This window comes from Panthera leo, chromosome C2 (genome assembly GCF_018350215.1).
Source record: "Panthera leo isolate Ple1 chromosome C2, P.leo_Ple1_pat1.1, whole genome shotgun sequence".
In the NCBI taxonomy this organism is placed as follows: domain Eukaryota; kingdom Metazoa; phylum Chordata; class Mammalia; order Carnivora; family Felidae; genus Panthera; species Panthera leo.
Window position 1 is genome coordinate 86,723,716 of NC_056687.1, and position 18,150 is coordinate 86,741,865.

The window sequence follows — 18,150 nt, forward strand, 5'->3', positions numbered from 1 at the left end:
GTTCCTTGATCCTGGAAGAACATAAAGTGACACAAGACTGGCATGGACAATAACATTAATCCCAAGAGATAGGATTGTACTAGAAATTTCAGATACTCTCAGGAAGATTTTTTTTCATAATTAAAATATTGAATTGCTTTTATTATAAATCACTTTGTAATTTTGTCTTCAATCATGAAATGATAAAAAAAAAAAAAGACCAAGAGAGTTCCCCTCATCTCCACACATTCTCCTCCCTACACCTGCAATACATACCCTCCCTATAATCCCAATCCTAGAAGTATCTACAGTTAACAGTTTTAACATAGTCTTCTGGACTTGTATTCACAAGATAAACATTTTGAATTAATGTGTTCATATGTTAGATAATGTTCTATAATATGCTTTGTAATCATAATATGTTGTAGCCATCTTTCCATTTTAACACATATTTTGTAATGATTACATAAAAATACATTTCCTGAAGTCCATTTTAACCAAGACTCTGCTAAGTTTAGATGGCTTCTAAATGTTTTCTATTTGAAATAATGCTACAACAGACAGCCTTAAATTTATATCATGATACATTTTAATGAGTGTATCCGTATGGTAAATTTCTTATAATGAAAGTCTTGGCCAAAAAAATTGCACATTTTGTAAGGTAATACATTTTACTAGATTGCCTTCTAGGTTATATGACATTGCTTGCTCCCACTAAGAACATGTAAACATTCCTGCAAAGATTTTTGTACTGACAATGGCTGCTTCATTGGAAGAGATTGTCTCTTCCATTAAGTGACTATTGAGAAAGTGATAATTTCTCCAGAAGTCAAAAAAAAAAAAAAATCAATGGATAAGACATCATGAAACTTGAAGAATAGTCCAAAACCACAGTAGTGACTGGATGGCTTTCTTCAAATCTGGTGCCAGAGAAGACATTTGACTGTTTAAAAAGTATATATTCCCATGTTTTATTGCAGGCTGTATAAGTCCTCTAGCAATTACTTGATGGGATGTATTTGAGTTATTTTCTTTTTTCTTCCATAGGAATGCACTTAGAGTATAGTATAATAGGTGAAGTACTGGGCAAGAAGTTATGGTACATGGAGCTGATACCAGCTGTGCCACCAGGTAGCATGTGAAGTATACAGTAGGGAAATTGATTTGTCAGGGCAAATCACAGGTCAGGCTAGACATGGCTATTTAAAGTCAGGCAAACATAACAGTTGCAGCTATTGATTGTGGTTAAGTGAGATCTGAGGCAGAAATACTGGTTTGTATCAGCAGAAGTCAAACTTGGGTGAGACAATGAGAAGAATATACTCCAAAGCAAGCAGAACAAGAGGTTCAGTGGAGAAAGTGCCTCACAGAGTAGTCAAGGCTTGGACTACTGCCCCCAGATAAATATAACTTAGACCTGGTGGAAGGTCTTCTGAATTGTAACTTATTGAACAAAGATATAAACGCACACACACATAATGCAAACACACATATATGCATACATATACAAGTATATACATACATACATATATGTATTTGTGTGTCTCTGTATATGTGTGTGTGTGTCTACATATATAGATATAGATATATTTAAGGATATAGCAGTAATCAAACAAAATATTTGCTCTTATGGAACTAGTAGTTTAGTTAAGCAGACTAAAGATTCTGATCACCAGTTCCAGTGTGTGTGTGTGTGTGTGTGTGTGTGTTATGGAGAGTTTTCTCTACACTACCAACAATCCTTGAACACTAGTAGGGTGTCCTACCATTCAGTTCAATTCTGACGCTATCTACCCAAAGATAACATCAGATTCCAAAGGTAAGGAATTCAGTCCCACAAGCCCGCCCTTTGCTTCAAATGCCAGTCACAAGTCCAAATTGTCACCTGTGCTTCTGACCTACTGGCTATATATGAAAAGTTCCAACAACCCTTTTCTTGGATTCAATTAATTTGCTAGAATGATTCATGGAATGGAGGGAAACATTTTAAGATTACTGGTTTATTATAAAAAATATATAACTCAGACACAATCAGGTGGAAGGGATATATAAGACAAGGTATGAGGAAGGGGTAAAGAGTTTTCCAGCCCTTTCCTAGGCAAGTCTCACCAAATTCCCCCATGTTCACCAAGCTGGAAGCTCTCTGAACCCTGTCTTTATTTTTTTTTTTTTTATGGAGGTTTAGTTACACAGACATGATTAATTAAATCATTGCCATTGGTGATTAGGTAATTGAACTCCATCCACAACCCCTCTTCTTTACCCTGGGTGGGGTGGAGAGAGTGGGACTGAAAGTTCCAACCCTCTAATGATATGGTTTGTTCTATTGGCAACCAACCCCCCATTCAGAGGCACAAAGCAAGAGTCACCTTATTAACATAATAACCAATTCCTTTATCACTCTCATCACTGGAAATTCCAGTGGTTTTAGGGGCTCTGTGCCAGAAATGGAATGAAGACAAAATATATTATTTCTTACTATAAATCACAACATCATAGGAACACAAAAAATAAATAGGAAAATATATATTGAAGCCAGGTGGCAACAACTGCTATGAAAAAAATTAAAGCAGACATTGGTGCAGTCACTGTGGAAAACAGTATGGAGGATCTTCAAAAAGTTAAAAATAGAACTACCCTATGATCTAGCATTCACACTACTGGGTATTTACCCAAAGAATGCAGAAACAATAATTCAAAGGGATATATGCCCACTTATGTTTATGGCAGCATTATTTATAATATCTAAATTATGGAAGCAGACCAAGTTGTCCATTGATTGAGGAATGCATAAAGAAGATGTGGTGTGTGTATATATATATATATATATATATATATATATATATATATTCCATACAGTGGATTATTCAGCCATTAAAAAGAATGAAATTTTACCATTTGCAACAACATGGATACAGCTAGAGAGTATAATGCTAAGTGAAATAAGCCGGCCAGAGAAAGATATATATCATATGATTTCACTCATATGTGGAATTTAAGAAACAAAACAAATGAGCAAAAGGGGAAAAAAGAGAGATAGAGATTGAGACAAATGAAGAAACAGACTCTTAACTATAGACAACTGATGGTTACCAGAGAGGAGGGGGCCGGTTGGGGGTTGATGGGCTAAACAGGCGATGGGGATTAAGGAGTGCACTTGTCATGATGAACACTGGGTGATGTATGGAATTGTTGAATCATTATATTGTACACCCAAAACTACTATAACACTGTATTTTAACTGACTGGAATTAAAATAGAAACTTAAAAATTAAAGCAGGATATAGGACGTAGAGAGTAATTGGGGTGCTATTTTAGATAATCTGATTAGAGAGATATCTTAAATAATGACTTTTGACCAAAGTCTTGAAGGAAGTGAGCAAGTTATCTATGTAGATGGCTGGTGGAAGAACCTTCTATGTATAAATTTCTGAGGTTGGAGTATGCTTGAGGTAGTGGAGGAGTAGTAAGGAGCTAATGTGCCTGGAATCAACTGATGAACAAAACCAAGTATAAGAACAGATAAGAGAGGTTACTAGGATAGACCATAGTTATGCAGGCCTAAGGACTCAGATTTCATCAGAAGAGTGTTAATTCTGGCTGCTGTGGAGGAGTCTTCAGAGAGCAGTAGAGTGGGAATAAATTATAATGTAACAGACAGATGGAAAAAGTGCAGGCATGAAGTTCTTGAGTCTGCAGAGGAGCAAGGGTAGAATCAGGAAGACCAGTTAGGAGGTTACTGCATGTCCAAGTGAAAATGATGGTGACCCAAGCTAGAGTGGTAGCTAGAGAAGTGGAAAGAAGTAGCCTACCTCCTTCAAAGGTAGACAGGATTTGCTGAAGAATTGGCTTTGTAATATGACAGAAAGAGAAGAGTCAATGATAATTCAAGGGTTTTTGATCTGCATAACTGGAAGAATGGTATTGCCAGAGGGAAATCTCTGGAAAGAAGATTTAGAAGGAAATGAGAAACCAGAGTTTGATTTGAGGAGCCTGTTAGGTTTGAAATGTTTATTAGGCAATTAAGGGCAAATGTCAAGTAAGCAGTTAGAAATATGAGTCTAGAGTTCAGGGGCAAGAATAGGCTGGACATAAAAATGTTGTGTCATCGATGTAAAGAAGCCATGGAACTGGATGAGATCATTCAGAGAAAGGATGCAGATAAAGACAAGACCCAAGGACTGAGCCCCAGGGCACAACCTTGGTCAGAGGAAGAGGAACCAGTCAAGGAAAGGAAGAAGGAACAGACAGTGAGGTAGAAAGAGGCTAAAAGAGAGTAGTGTCCCAGGGGTAAAATGAAGGAAGTGCTTTAAAAAGTGGTGACAATTTATATTAAATGCTGCCAAAGGCCGAGTAAGATGGGGACTGAGAATTGACCATAGGATTTGATGATATAAAAGTCATTAGTGACCTTGACAAAGAAGTTTTGGTAGTACAAGGTGGTCAAAAGCACAAATAGATTAAATTCCTGAAAAATTAAAGATAGGGAAGTAAAAACATCTAGAAGACACAAATTTCTCAGAGTTTAGTTGTAAAGGAACAGAGAAAATGATCGATAGCTAGAGAACAATGAGGAGTCAGGAGTGTGTTGTTGATGGAACTAATGGGAATGAGCAGTTGAGTGGGAACAAATTAAAATGTAATAGAGAGATGGAAAAAGTGCAGGCATGAAGTTCTTGAGGATACAAGGGAGAATGGGATCCATTGCACAAGGAGAAAGTTTGGCCTTAGGAGCAGAATGTTTGTCTTTGGGAACAAAAGAAAAATAAAGCATTCAGGCACAGATCCAAGTTGACTAATAAATGTGTTAGTAGAAGAGTGTGGAAATTATCTTCTTAGTTTTTCCTATGTCCTATTCCCAGTGAGATAAAAAACTGAAGGAGTCACTGAGGGACTCCTTGAAGTGGATTGACTAAGGAAATAAAGCAGGAATGCTGGGAAGCACCAAGAACCTACTTGAGATATGTGGTTCTGAATTTAAGGTGAGGTCAGCAATGTTTAACAGGTATGAAAATAATGGGCGATTGGATTTAATCAGATTTGGGTTTTTTCCAGGTGATTGTGACAGAAGGAAGGAAGAACAGGTAGTTAAAGAGGTAATCCTCCTCATCATAATTATAATCATAACAGTCAAAATTTAATAATCATCTCTGATGTGCAAGACACATGGTCAGTCTCTACAGAATTTATCTACAATGTTTACAACAAATTTATTATTATTATTATTATTATTATTACTACATAAGTTTCAGGTGTATAGCTTTATAATTTGAAATCTGTATACAGTACAAAGTAATCACAACCACAAGTCAGTTACCATCTATCACCATACCATATGGTTGACCCCCTTCACCCATATCTACTCCCTCACCCCCATATCCCTGGTAACCACTAGTCTGTTCTCTGTATCTATGAGTTTGTTTTTGTTTTATTTTGTTTATTCATTGGTTTTGTTTTCAGATTCCACATATGATTTTGACTTTTTTTTTAGATTCCACATATGAGTGAAGTCATACAGTATTTATTTTTCTTCATCTGACTTATTTCACTTAACATAATATCTTTAAGATCCATCCATGTTGCTGCAAATGAGAGATCTCATTCTTTATGTCTGAGTAGGATTACACTGTATAAATATGCCACATCTTTATCCATTCATCTATCAATGGACACTTAGGTTGCTTCCATATCTTAACTATTGTACATAACACTGCAATGCACATAGGTGTGCATATATATGTTCAAATTAGTGTTTTTATATTCTTCAGATAAATTCCAAGAAGTGGAATATATGGGTCATTTGGTAGTTCTATTCTTAATTTTTTGAGGAAACGCCATATTATTTTCCATAGTGGTTGCACCAATTTACATTTCAACCTATAGTATATGAGGGTTCCCTTTTCTCCACATCCTCTCCAACACTGTTATTCTTTGCCTTTTTTATAATGGCCATTCTAACTGGTGTTAGGTGATATAGCATTGTGCTTTGATTTGCACAATAATAAGCTTTTTCTGTGTGTATCTTCATGTGTCTATTGGCCATCTGTATGTCTTCTTTGGAGAAATCTCTACTCAGATTCTCTGCTCATTTTTTAATTGGGTTGTTTGGGGTTTTGTTGTTGAGTGTAATTCTATATATATTTTGAGTATTAGCCTTTTATCATATGTACGGTTTGCAAATATGTTCTCCCATTCAGTAGGTTGACTTTTTATTTTGATGATGGTTTCCTTTGCTGTATAGAATCTTTTTAGTTTGATATAGTTCCATTTGTTTATTTTCAACTTTGTTTCCCTCACCTTTGGAGTCAGATCCACAAAGATGTTGCTAAGACCAAAGTCAAGGAGTTTATTGTCTTCTGCTTTCTTCTGGGAATTTTATGGTCTCAGGTCTTACCTTCAGGTCTTTACTCCATTTTGAGTTTTTGGATATGGTGTAAGATAGTGATCTAGTTTCATTCTTGTGCATGTGGCTGCCCAGTTTCCCCAGCACCATTTATTTTATTTGCTTCAGTTTATTTATTTTGAGAGAGAGAGAGAGAGAGAGAGAGAGAGAGAAAGAGTGTACAATTGGGGTAGGGGCAGAGAGAGCGAGGAAGAAAGAATCCCAAGTAGGCTCCATGTTGTTGCATAGAATCCACTGTGGGGCTCAAACTCACAAAACATGAGATCATGACCTGAGCTGAAACCAAGAGTCAGATGCTTAACCAACTGAGCCACTTAGGTGCCCCTCCCAGCACCATTTATTGAAGAGATTGTTCCTTCTCTATTGTATGTTCTTGTCTTCTTTTTCATGGAATAATTATCCATATATATGTGGGCTTATTTCTAGGCTCTCAATTCTGTTCCGTTGATCTGTATGTCTGTTTTTGTAACAAAATCATACCATTTTGAGTACTATAGCTTTGTATGATAGTCTGAAATCAGAGAGTGTGATACCTTCAGCTTTCTTTCTCAAGATTGCTTTGGTTATTCAGGATTTTTTATGGTTCCATACAAATCTTTTAATTATTGTTCTAGTTCTGTTAAGTGTGTCATTGGAATTTGTTGCACTGACTCTGTTGATTGCTTTGGATAATATGGGTATTTTAATGTAATTAATTCTTCCAATTATGAGCATGGAATATTTATATCCTCTTCAGTTTCTTTCATCAGTGTCTTATAGTTTTAAATGTACAGGTCTTTCACTTCCTTGGTTAAATTCATTTTTAGAAATTTCTGTCTTTCTGATGCAATTGTATATAGGATTATTTTCCTAATTTCCCTTTTTAATATTTCATTATTAATTTATAGAAATGCTTCAGGTTTTTTCTATTGATTTTGTATCCTGTAATGTTACTTAATTCATTTATTAGTTCTAACAGTTTTTTTGTGTGTGTGGATTCTTTAGAGTTTTGTGGGGATGTGTTGTTGTTGTTTTTGTGTTGTTTTTTAGAAAGAGAAAGTGTGTGGGGGGGAGAGGGGCAGAGGGAGAAAGAGAGAAAATGTTAAGCAGCCTCCATGCTCAGTGTGGAGCCCAAAGTGGGGCTCAATCCCACAACCCTGGGATCATGACCTGAGCCAAAATCAAGTATTGGATGTTCAATCGACTGAGCCACCCAGGTGCCCCTCTTTAGACTTTTTAAAAAATATAATATCATGTCATCTGAAATAGTGACAATTTTACTCCTTCCTCTCCAGTTCTGATGCCTTTTATTTCTTTTTCTTGCCTAATTGCTGTGGCTGGGACTCCTAATACTGTGTTGAATAAAAGTGGAGAGAGTAGGTAGGCATCCTTGTCTTATTACTGTTCTTAGAGAAAAAGCTTTCAGCTTTTCACCATTGATTATGATGTTAGCTGTAGGATTGTCATACATGGCCCTTATTATGTTGAGGTACATTTCCTCTATACCCACTTATTGAGAGTTTTTTTTTCATAAATGGATGTTGAATTCTGTCAAATGCTTTTTCTGTGTGTATTGAGATTATCATATGATTTGTATCCTTCATTTCGTTAATATGGTGTATCATGTTGATTGATTGGTGGATGTTGAACCATCATTGCGTACCTGAAATAAATCCCACTTAGCTATGGCATTTGATCCTGTTAATGTGTTGTTGGATTTAGTTTGCCAATATTTTGTTGAAAATGTTTGCATCTATGTTCATCAGAGATATTGGCCTGTAGTTTTCTTTTGTGCATGTGGTGTCCTTGGCTGGTTTTGGTATTAAGGGAATGCTTGCCTCATAAAATGTCTTTGGAAAAGTTTGAAAGGATAGGTATTAAATCGTTTTTGAATGTTTAGTCTGATCTTGGACTTTTGTTAATTGGTAGGTTTTTGATTACTCTTTCAAACTTCCTACTAGTAATCAGTCTATTCAGATGTTCTACTTCTCCCTGGCTCAGTCTTGGAAGATTATAAGTTTCTAGGAATTTATCCATTTCTTCTAGGTTGTCCAAGCTGGTAGCATACAATTGTTCATAGCAGTCTCTTAGGATCTTTTGTATTTCTATGGTATCAACCATAGACATACAGGAGGAATTTTAATCTCCTCCTTCATTTCTGAATTTATTTTATTTTATTTGAGTCCTCTCTGATTTTTTTCTTGGTAGTCTAGGTAAGGGGTTGTCAATTTTGTTTATATTTTCAAAAAACCTACTCTTTTTTTTAGTTTATTTATTTATTTTGAGAGAGAGAGCATGCATGAGAGAGGGGGAGGGGCAGAGAGAGAGAGAGAGGGGGAGAGAGAGAGAGAGAATTCCAAACAGGCTCCAGTGCTGTTAGCATGGAGCCTGATGCAGGGCTTGAACTCATGGACTGTGAGATCATTACCTGAGCTAAAATCAGGGATCAGATGCTTAACCAACTGAGCCACCCAGAAACCCCATCCAAGAACCTACTCTTAATTTCATGGATCTTTTCTATTAACTTTTCAGTCTCTGTTTCATTTGTTTCTGCTCTGATCTTTATTATTTCCTTCCTTCTGCTAATTTTGAGCTTTGTTCTTCTTTTTCTAGTTCCTTTAGGCATAGAGTTAGGTTCTTTATTTGAGATTTTTCTTGTTTCTTGTGGTAGGCCTGTATTGCTGTGAACTTTCCTCTTAGAACCACTTTTGCTGTGTCCCATAGATTTTGGTATGTTGTATTTCTGTTTTCATTTATCTAGAGTACTTTTTTATTTCTCCTTTGATTTCTTTGATGACCCATTGGTTGTTCGAGGGCATGTTGTTTAATCTCCACATTTTTGCAGTTTTCTCCGTTTTCTTCTTGTAATTAACTTCTAGTTTCATATCACTGTGGTTGGAAAAGATGTTTGATATTATTTCACTTTTATTTTAATTTATTGAGACTTGTTTTGTGGTCTAACATGTTATCTATCATGGAGAATGTCCCATGTGCACTTGAGAAAATGTGTATTCTGCTTCTTTTGGATGGAGTATTCTACATATATCTCTTAAATCCATCTGGTCTAATGTGTTGTTTAAGGGTGATTTTTCTTTAGTAATTTCTTGTCTGGATGATCTTTCCATTGATGAAAGAGAGGTATTCAACTCCCTTACTATTATTGTATTTCTTTCAATTTCTCCCTTTAGATTTGTTAATATTTGCTTTGTATATTTTGGCACTCCTATGTCGAGTGCATATATATTTATGAATATTCTGTCTTCTTGCTGGATTGACACCTTCATCATTATGTAAGGCACTTCTTGTCTTTTATTAAAGTTTTTGTTTAAAGTCTATTGTCATTGATATGTATGTATAGCTATTCTAGATTTTTTTTCATTTACATTTGCATGGAATATCTTTTTCATCCATTTACTTTCAGTCTCTGTGTGCTTACTTCTGAAGTGAGTCTCTTGTAGGCAGCATATAGATAGGTCTTGTTTTTTTTTTTTAAATTTTTTTTTTTCAACGTTTTTTATTTATTTTTGGGACAGAGAGAGACAGAGCATGAACGGGGGAGGGGCAGAGAGAGAAGGAGACACAGAATCGGAAACAGGCTCCAGGCTCCGAGCCATCAGCCCAGAGCCTGACGCGGGGCTCGAACTCACAGACCGCGAGATCGTGATAGGTCTTGTTTTTTAATCCATTCAGCCATGCTGTGTCTGTTGATTGGCAAATTTAGTCATTTACAGTAATTATTGATAAGTATATACTTATTGTTATTTTGTTAATTGTTTTCTAGCTATTTTTGTAGTTCTTCTCTGTTCTTTTCTTCTCCTCTTTTTTCTTTCCTTGTAGCTTTATAGCTTTCCTTAGTGTTATGTTTAGATTTCTTTCTCATTTTTTTGTGTGTATTTACTATAAGCTTTTTCCTTGTGGCTATCATGAGGTTCATATAAAATATCCTATGTAAATATCAATCTATTCAAAGTTGATACCATCTTAATTTTAAACAGATTACAAAGCTTTACCTTTTTAACTACCCCCCTCCCCCATGTTTTATAGTTTTGGTGACACATTTCACATCTATTTATTTTATACTTCTCTTAATTATTATAATTTTAATTTTACTATTTCTGTCTTTTAACCTTCATGCTTGCTTTATAAATGATTGATCCACTATCTTTGTTATATATTTACCTTTTCCAGTGATATTTTTACTTTTGTATGTTTTATTATTAAATAGTGCCATTTCTTTTTAGCTTAAAGAAGTCCTTTTAATATTTCTGGTAGGGCCCATTTGGTAATGGGTGATGAACTTAGCTTTTCTTATCTGAAAAGCTCTTAGTTTCTTTTTTAAATCTGAAAGATAACTACTTTTTTAAATCTGAAAGATAACTACTGGGTAAAGAATTCTTGGTTGGAAGTTTTTTCCTTTCAGCATTTTGACTATATCATGCCACTCCTTTCTGTCCTATAAAGTTCCTACTGAAAAATCTGCTGAAGGCCTTAAGGAATTTTCCTTATTTGTAAAAGTAGTTTTTCTCTTTCAGCTTTTAAGATTCTCTTTGTACATTTTTACTGTTTTAATTATAGTGTGTGTGGTTCTCTTTGGATTCATCTTACTTGAAATTCTCTGGGCTTTCTGGACCTGGATGTATGATTCCTTTCCCAGATTAGGGAAGTTTTCAGTCTTTAGTTCTTCAAATAAATTTTCTGGCCATGTCTCTCTCTTTTATTCTTCTGGGATCTCTATTATGCAAATGATGCTTGATCTTCTCCCAAAGGTCCCTTAAGGTATCTTCACTTCTTAAAAAAAATTTTTTTTTTCATTTTTCTGCTTTGCCTGGGTGAATTCCTTTGCTTTGTCTTCCAGCTCACTGATTCATTCTATTTTATCCAGTATGCTTTTGAACCCCTCTAGTATACTTTCAAATTCAGTCATAACTTATGTTTAGTGCTTTCTTATATTTTCTGTCTCTTTGTTGAAGTTCTTATTGTGCTCATCAAATTCTCTTGAGTTCAGTGAGCATCTTTATGACCATCACTTGGACTTCTTTATAAGGTAGTTTGCTTAATTCCATTTCATTTTATTCTTTTTCTGAGGATTTGTCTTCATTTGTTTAGACCATATTTCTCTGTCTTCTCATTTTGCCTAACTCTTTGTTTTTGTTTCTATGTATTAGGAGAGTCAGCTACCTCTCCCAATCATGAAGGAGTGGCCTTATGTAGGAGATGTTTTCTGGGACCTAGGAGCACAATTTCCCCTGGTCACCAGCACCAGGTACTCAAGAGATGCCCCTGTGTGGTTTGTGTGCAACCCTCTTGTTGTGGCAGTCCATGGCTGTGGCATGTTGGTGAACAGGACTGAAGCTTGATATGGCTGCAAGGTGGATCTGCTACTGCTGCAGCATGTTGGTGGCTAGGGTGCTCAGCAGGTCACATCCTCTGGTACTAGCAGATTAAAGGGAGAATTCCAAAATGGCACCCACTGGCACCAGTTTTAGTAATGTGGACTAAGATCACAAAAATGGCTCCTGTTAGTGTCTTTGTCCCTTGGGGAAGTCCCTGCTATTTTTTGTTTCTCCCACAGATTCTTTAAGGTTAACAAATGGGTTTCCTTTACCTATGGTCGATGTGCTTTTCAAATTTTTCAAATTAGTGTTTTTGCAATGATTTCCAGGTGAAGTAAGTCTGCTTAGGCCTTTTAAGAGCAGGTTTTCCATCCCTACAGTTTTAGTTTTCCTGAATATAATTCCCATTGATTCTCAAACCCAGTGTTTTGGGGGCTTGTCTCTCCTGTGCATAATCTAAGGGTTGGGGTGCCACTCACTATGGCTGGGGTACAGTTTTTCTCCTGGTCGGTACAGGTCTCTGCCTCTCTTTCTCGTCTCAGTGGTATCCTTTTATCCTCTATTGTGGGATCTCACTTCATTTAATTTTCAGGTCCTTTTAGAGTGAATTATTCCATATGTAGCAGTACATTTGTTGTGTCCAAGGGAGGAGGTGAGTTCAGGATTCTGCTACAGTGTCTGCAACAAATATTAGTGGTAGGTATTGTTATTCCCATTTTACAGGGGAGGAAAGAAAGGCCCAATGATATTAAGTAATTTAGAAAAACTAAATACGTCTTGTACATATCAGAGCTGAGATCAATGATATTTTACATATCTTAAATTGATAATGATGATTGCATTATTATTAATTTTAATTTCCCATCCATGGCTCATTAGAAGAGTAACAGGGAGAAAAGAAAAACATGATTACTGGAGTCTGCTTTGGAAAACACCTCACACACACACCTTAACCAATCAATATTAGAGCTTCCAGACACACTAACTGAAATACTTGGCAAAGTTTTCTGTTTTCAAAGACTTTTGGGAGAATGATGGAGAATGAGGAGAGAAATCAGGTTCTTCAAATTGAGCTAAGCCCAAGGAATTGATTCTAAGAACTTTGAAATTTCTTGAAACATCTTTTACTTGAAAAAGTTTCTGCAGATCTTTCTATTACTCATGGTGGGAGCTTGGTCTCATCTTTTAGGCTCAGTACTCCCGAGGGAAAAAAAAAGTCAGTGGGCTTTGTGGATGACAACTAGAAGAGTAAGATTCCGATAGAATGGACACTGAGGAGGAACATTGCTCTGCGTAATAAATTAAAGGCCCTCTTCATTGAGAGTCATTTCTCAATGGAATCCAGAAATATGTGCAGGTTTAGGTGCCCTGGACCCAGGAACAAAGTACTTGGTCAAAGTCATTCCTGCATGATAAAGAAGAGTAGGCCCCTCTAACATGGCATTGGCCAAGGAAAATAGGAAAATGGCCTGCTGGAAATAGCAATATCTACTCTCAAGTTGTGTTTTCCATCTTCTACATTGTAAACTCCATTCTCCATTAACCTTAAGATATCTATAAAGTTTTATTAAAAACCACAGGCTGGTCTTACAAGTTTAAGGAATTTTGATGGGACTTGTGTCCTCACATGGGACAAAATGTTATTTGAATTGCTACAGAAGCCTGAAAAATTGTTACAAAAAAGCAAGACACCCCCCCCCGCCTCCTGCAAAAACAAACAAACAAACAAACAAACAAACAAAAGCCATTCAGATGAACAAGGGACCTTTAGTACTTGTAGGAAATCTCAGAAAGGGGAATATAAGTACAAACAGGACTTCCTGCTAATCAAGTGATATGAAGAACTCTTGAAGCCTGGAGAACTTGGGGACAGCTGAGTTACAGAAATGGTTTGTATCTCTCTACCATATAGTTTTAATAGTACTTGTAAATATTTATGTTCTTTCTTTACAGATAATATAATTAATTACAAGGTATCCTTACTAATGTGAAATTTGTCACCTAGAATTGCTGGCTCCTATCTTCTTGCTCCTAATGCCACTCAAGAGACACAAAGTAAGAGATACAAAGTATGAATTCAGATCCAAAAGAGAAAGAGAGAGGATTCTGCTAAGGACGTATTTATAAATTATTTTCTTAGAACCCATATCATAAACTTAGGTTATAATCATGATAAATTTATGCAAAAAAAAAAACATTCTTCCCACATCCCTGTACAAATAGTTTCACTACCCCCCCCCCCAATTCCTGAAGTCAACTGAAGTAGAGTTCTGAGATCTTCATTTATTTCTCTTCCTTCTTTTACTTTTTGAAAAAGCTTCATGGCAAAATCTCATTTTCCAAAATTCAAAATATATAGAAATACAATGTAAAACTCAACATGATAAGCAATGAATCACAGGAATCTATCCCCAAAACCAAGAGCACACTTTATACACTGTATGTTAGCCAACTTGACAATAGATTATATTTAAAAAAAAACCAACATGAATTCACAGTATCACAGAGAAGACACTGCTAACATATCAAGGACATTTAATTGCAGTATAGATATCAAAACAACATGCACACCCCCCACAAAAAGCATTTCTTATTATCTTCATTATCTTAAAATGATCTCATTCTCAAAGTGTTGGATAGCAAATTTTTAATTAACAGAAGCCATATTTCATTACTTTAAATTAAAAAAAGTGTTCTCAGCCCATCAAAACCTTCCAAATGATTTCCCCAAATATCATTAAAATACTCTTAAACACAAAATTTAACAACCCACCAAGAATTTCTGCATGATATAATGTTTATAAAACACCAATGACCTAATTCTTAAATTCTTAATGAACTCATTAGTATGTATGTTTACATACAGTACAAATGGAATCTGCACATTAACAAATACAAATATCATTTTTCCTTTATACCTCAGGAAATAAACCATAAACAGATGTAACATAAATAATAATATAATGAATTAGATAATAAAAATAACATCTGAATTGGACCTGAGCTAGCAGAGTCCTTAAGTGCTTCACAGAAGTTATATTACTGGCAATGTTAAATGTCTAGACTGCAGGGGGAGAGAAGGAAAAGGATAGTGATAATGCATAGCATATTTACACTCCTGTAGGGAGCAGGTGCAATGAGCCTGCAGTGCTCTGTACATCCTCTTGCCAGGACTCAAGGGCAGCTGAAGAGTCTTCTCTAGACAACATTTGCAAATTCCTTATAGTTTTGTTTTTAATTTAGGTAATGAGTTTGGATAGTGAATTGGTTAGTCAATTTTTTTTATAAATGATTTTTTTTACAAGTGATTACAATGTTTATATGGTGAAAGTCAGCATGGACATATATATATATATATATATATATATATGCATATTTATTTATATGTACATACACGCACATACACTGCATATATACATATGTATTCTGCTATATAATATTATGATAGATACCACTTTTTTTCACTAATAGTTACTAAAAACATTTTCCATGGCATTCGTTTCCAAATCGCTGTTTTTAATGTTGAATAGTGCTCCATAATATCCAAATTAATAAATTACTATCTTCCTATTGTTGGCCATTTAAGTTGTTTCCAATTTTCCATTATTATAAACAATGCTTCATTTCTAAATGTCTATGTAAATTTGTGATTATTTTTAAATTATTTACAGTGGAAATACTAGCTTTTCAGGAACAAGCATTTTTGAAGCTTTTAATCTGTATTGCCAAATCATTTTCCTGGTAAATTGCTAATGACAGCACCCCTCACACAATGTAAGAAAGTATCCATTTCAAACACCTGTCCAATACTGAACATTTTCTTTTATCATTTTTAAAATTTTTTTAACACTTATTTATTTTTGAGAGACAGAGAGAGATAGAGCACGAGCAGGGGAAGAGCAGAGAGAGAGGGAGACACAGAATCCGAAGCAGGATGCAGGCTCTGATCTGTCAGCACTGAGCCAGACATTGGGCTTGAACCTTGAGATTATGACCTGAGCCGAAGTCGGATGCTTAACTGACTGAGCCACCCAGATGCCCCGAACATTTTCTTTTAAAAAAAACACTTTACCGGGGCGCCTGGGTGGCTCAGTAGGTTGAGCTTCCGACTTCGCTCAGGTCATGATCTCACGGTCTGTGAGTTCGAGCCCCGCGTCGGGCTCTGTGCTGGCAGCGCGGAGCCTGGAACCTGCTTCAGATTCTGTGTCTCCCTCTCTCTCTGCCCCTCCCCCACTCATGTTGTCTCTCTCTCTGTGTCAAAAATAAATAAACATTTAAAAACAAAACAAAACAAAAAACATTTTACCAACATGATAAGTGATTATGGTGCTCCTGTATTTAAGTGACCATTTCTTTCATTTCTATTTTTGCTAACTTTTTAATTTGTTGAGAATTTATATTTATTGACCATTTATACTTCTTTATTTTATGAATTTTATATTCTTATTGGAATTTTTTGTTTTTTATTTATTTATAAAGGTTTTTGCATATTAAGTGTAATTGCCCATTGTCTGCCTTCTTATTGGACAATGTGTTCTTATTGGATTATTTATTTTTTAATTTATTCATAAAGGTATTTGCATATTAAGTATAATTGCCCTTTGTCTGTCTTTTACATTGTGAATATCTTTTCTTTCCAAAGTCTGAGAGATTCCTAAACTCAGGCTATATTCTCACTTACCAAATTAGATCAGTACCATTAGGAGTACTTGCTGGTATAAAATGAGCCTCCTCAATTCATTACAGCAGAGAATATATCAAATTTCCCACCTACCCCACCTCTACCTCAAAAGCTTTTCTTATTCATATAGGGTAGGGAACTGTATCTTCAAAGCTGGTCTAGGCATCCCTAGGCCTGCCCTGATTTTCAAGAAAGCCCAATAAGTTTGTCAGGTAGTTCTTACACCCTTTTTTCTGAAACGGTCAAGTCCTGAGATTTCAGTGCATTTGGGCCAGGTAAACAGGATTGGCCAAGGTTGAGGCCTTGATGAAGTTAGTCCCTTAAATTGTCTAGGCCTCAGTTTCCTCATCTGTAAAATCAAGTGCATGATGCAGGTGATTACCAGCATCCCTTTCAGCTCTACCCTTCTGTGGGTCTTAATTAATACTGCAGGTGCCTGACAATGACTTCTCATTAGAGGACTTAAAAGATTCTGTTTGTTTTGAATGCCCAATTCTTTACTAAATGAATAAAACTTGTATTTTCTTTTCTTGATTAGCATTGACATGTTTCTTGCATATTTACTCACTAAGGATTAATTGCATCACTTTGGAAAATTCAAGCCTCTTTATCCATTCATCTATCAATGGACACGTGCTGCTTCCATATTTTAGACATAAATAATGTTGCAATAAGCATAAGGGTGCATATACCCTTTGTGTTCTTTGGGTAAATACCCCAGTACTGCAATTACTGGATTGTAGAGTAGTTCTATTTTTAACTTTTTAAGTAACCTCCGTACAGTTTTCCAGAGTGGCCGCACAGTTTGCATTCCCACCAACAGTGCACAAGTGTTCCTTTTTCTCTACATTCTTGCTAATACTTGCTGTTTCTTGTGTTTTTGATTTTAGCCATTCTGACGGGTGTGAAGTAATATTTCATTGTGGTTTTCATTTTCCTTTCACTGATGACAAGTGATGTTGAACACCTTTTCATGGCTCTGTTGGCCATCTGTAAATTTTCTTTAAAGAAATTTCTGTTCATGTTTTCTGCCCATATTTTAATTGGGTTATTTCTTTTTCTGGTATTGAGTTGTGTAATTTCTCTATATATTTTGGATACTAACCCTTTGTCACATATGTCATGGGCAAATATCTTCTACCATTCAGTACATTGTCTTTTTGTTGTCTCAGTGATTTCCTTTGTTATGCAGAAGGTTTTATTTTGATAAAGTCCCAATAGTTTATTTTTGCTTTTGTTTCCTTATCTCAGGGGACATATCTAGAAAAATGTTGCTATGGTTGATGTCACAGAAATTACTGCCTGTGCTCTCTTCTAGGATTTTTATGTTTAAGTTCTTACATTTAGGTCCTTAATCCATTTTGAGTTTATCTTTGTGTATGGTATAAGAAAGTGGTCCAGTTTCATTCTTTTTCATGTAGCTGTCCAGTTTTCTCAGCACCATTTGTTGAAGAGACTATCTTTTTCCCATTGCGTAGTCTCACCTCTTTTGTCAAAGACTAACTGACCATATAATCATGGGCTTATTTCTGGGCTTTCTATACTGTTTCATTGATCTATGTGTCTATTTTTGTGCCAGTACCATACTGTTTTGATTACTACAGCTTTGTAGTATATTTTGATATCTGGGATTATGATACTCACACTCCAGCTTTGTTTCTCTTTTTCAAGATTGCTTTGGCTTTGGGGTCTTTTGTAGTTACATACAAATTTTAGGGTTGTTCTAGTTCTGTGATAAATGCTGTTGGCATTTTGATAGAGATTGCATTAAATAT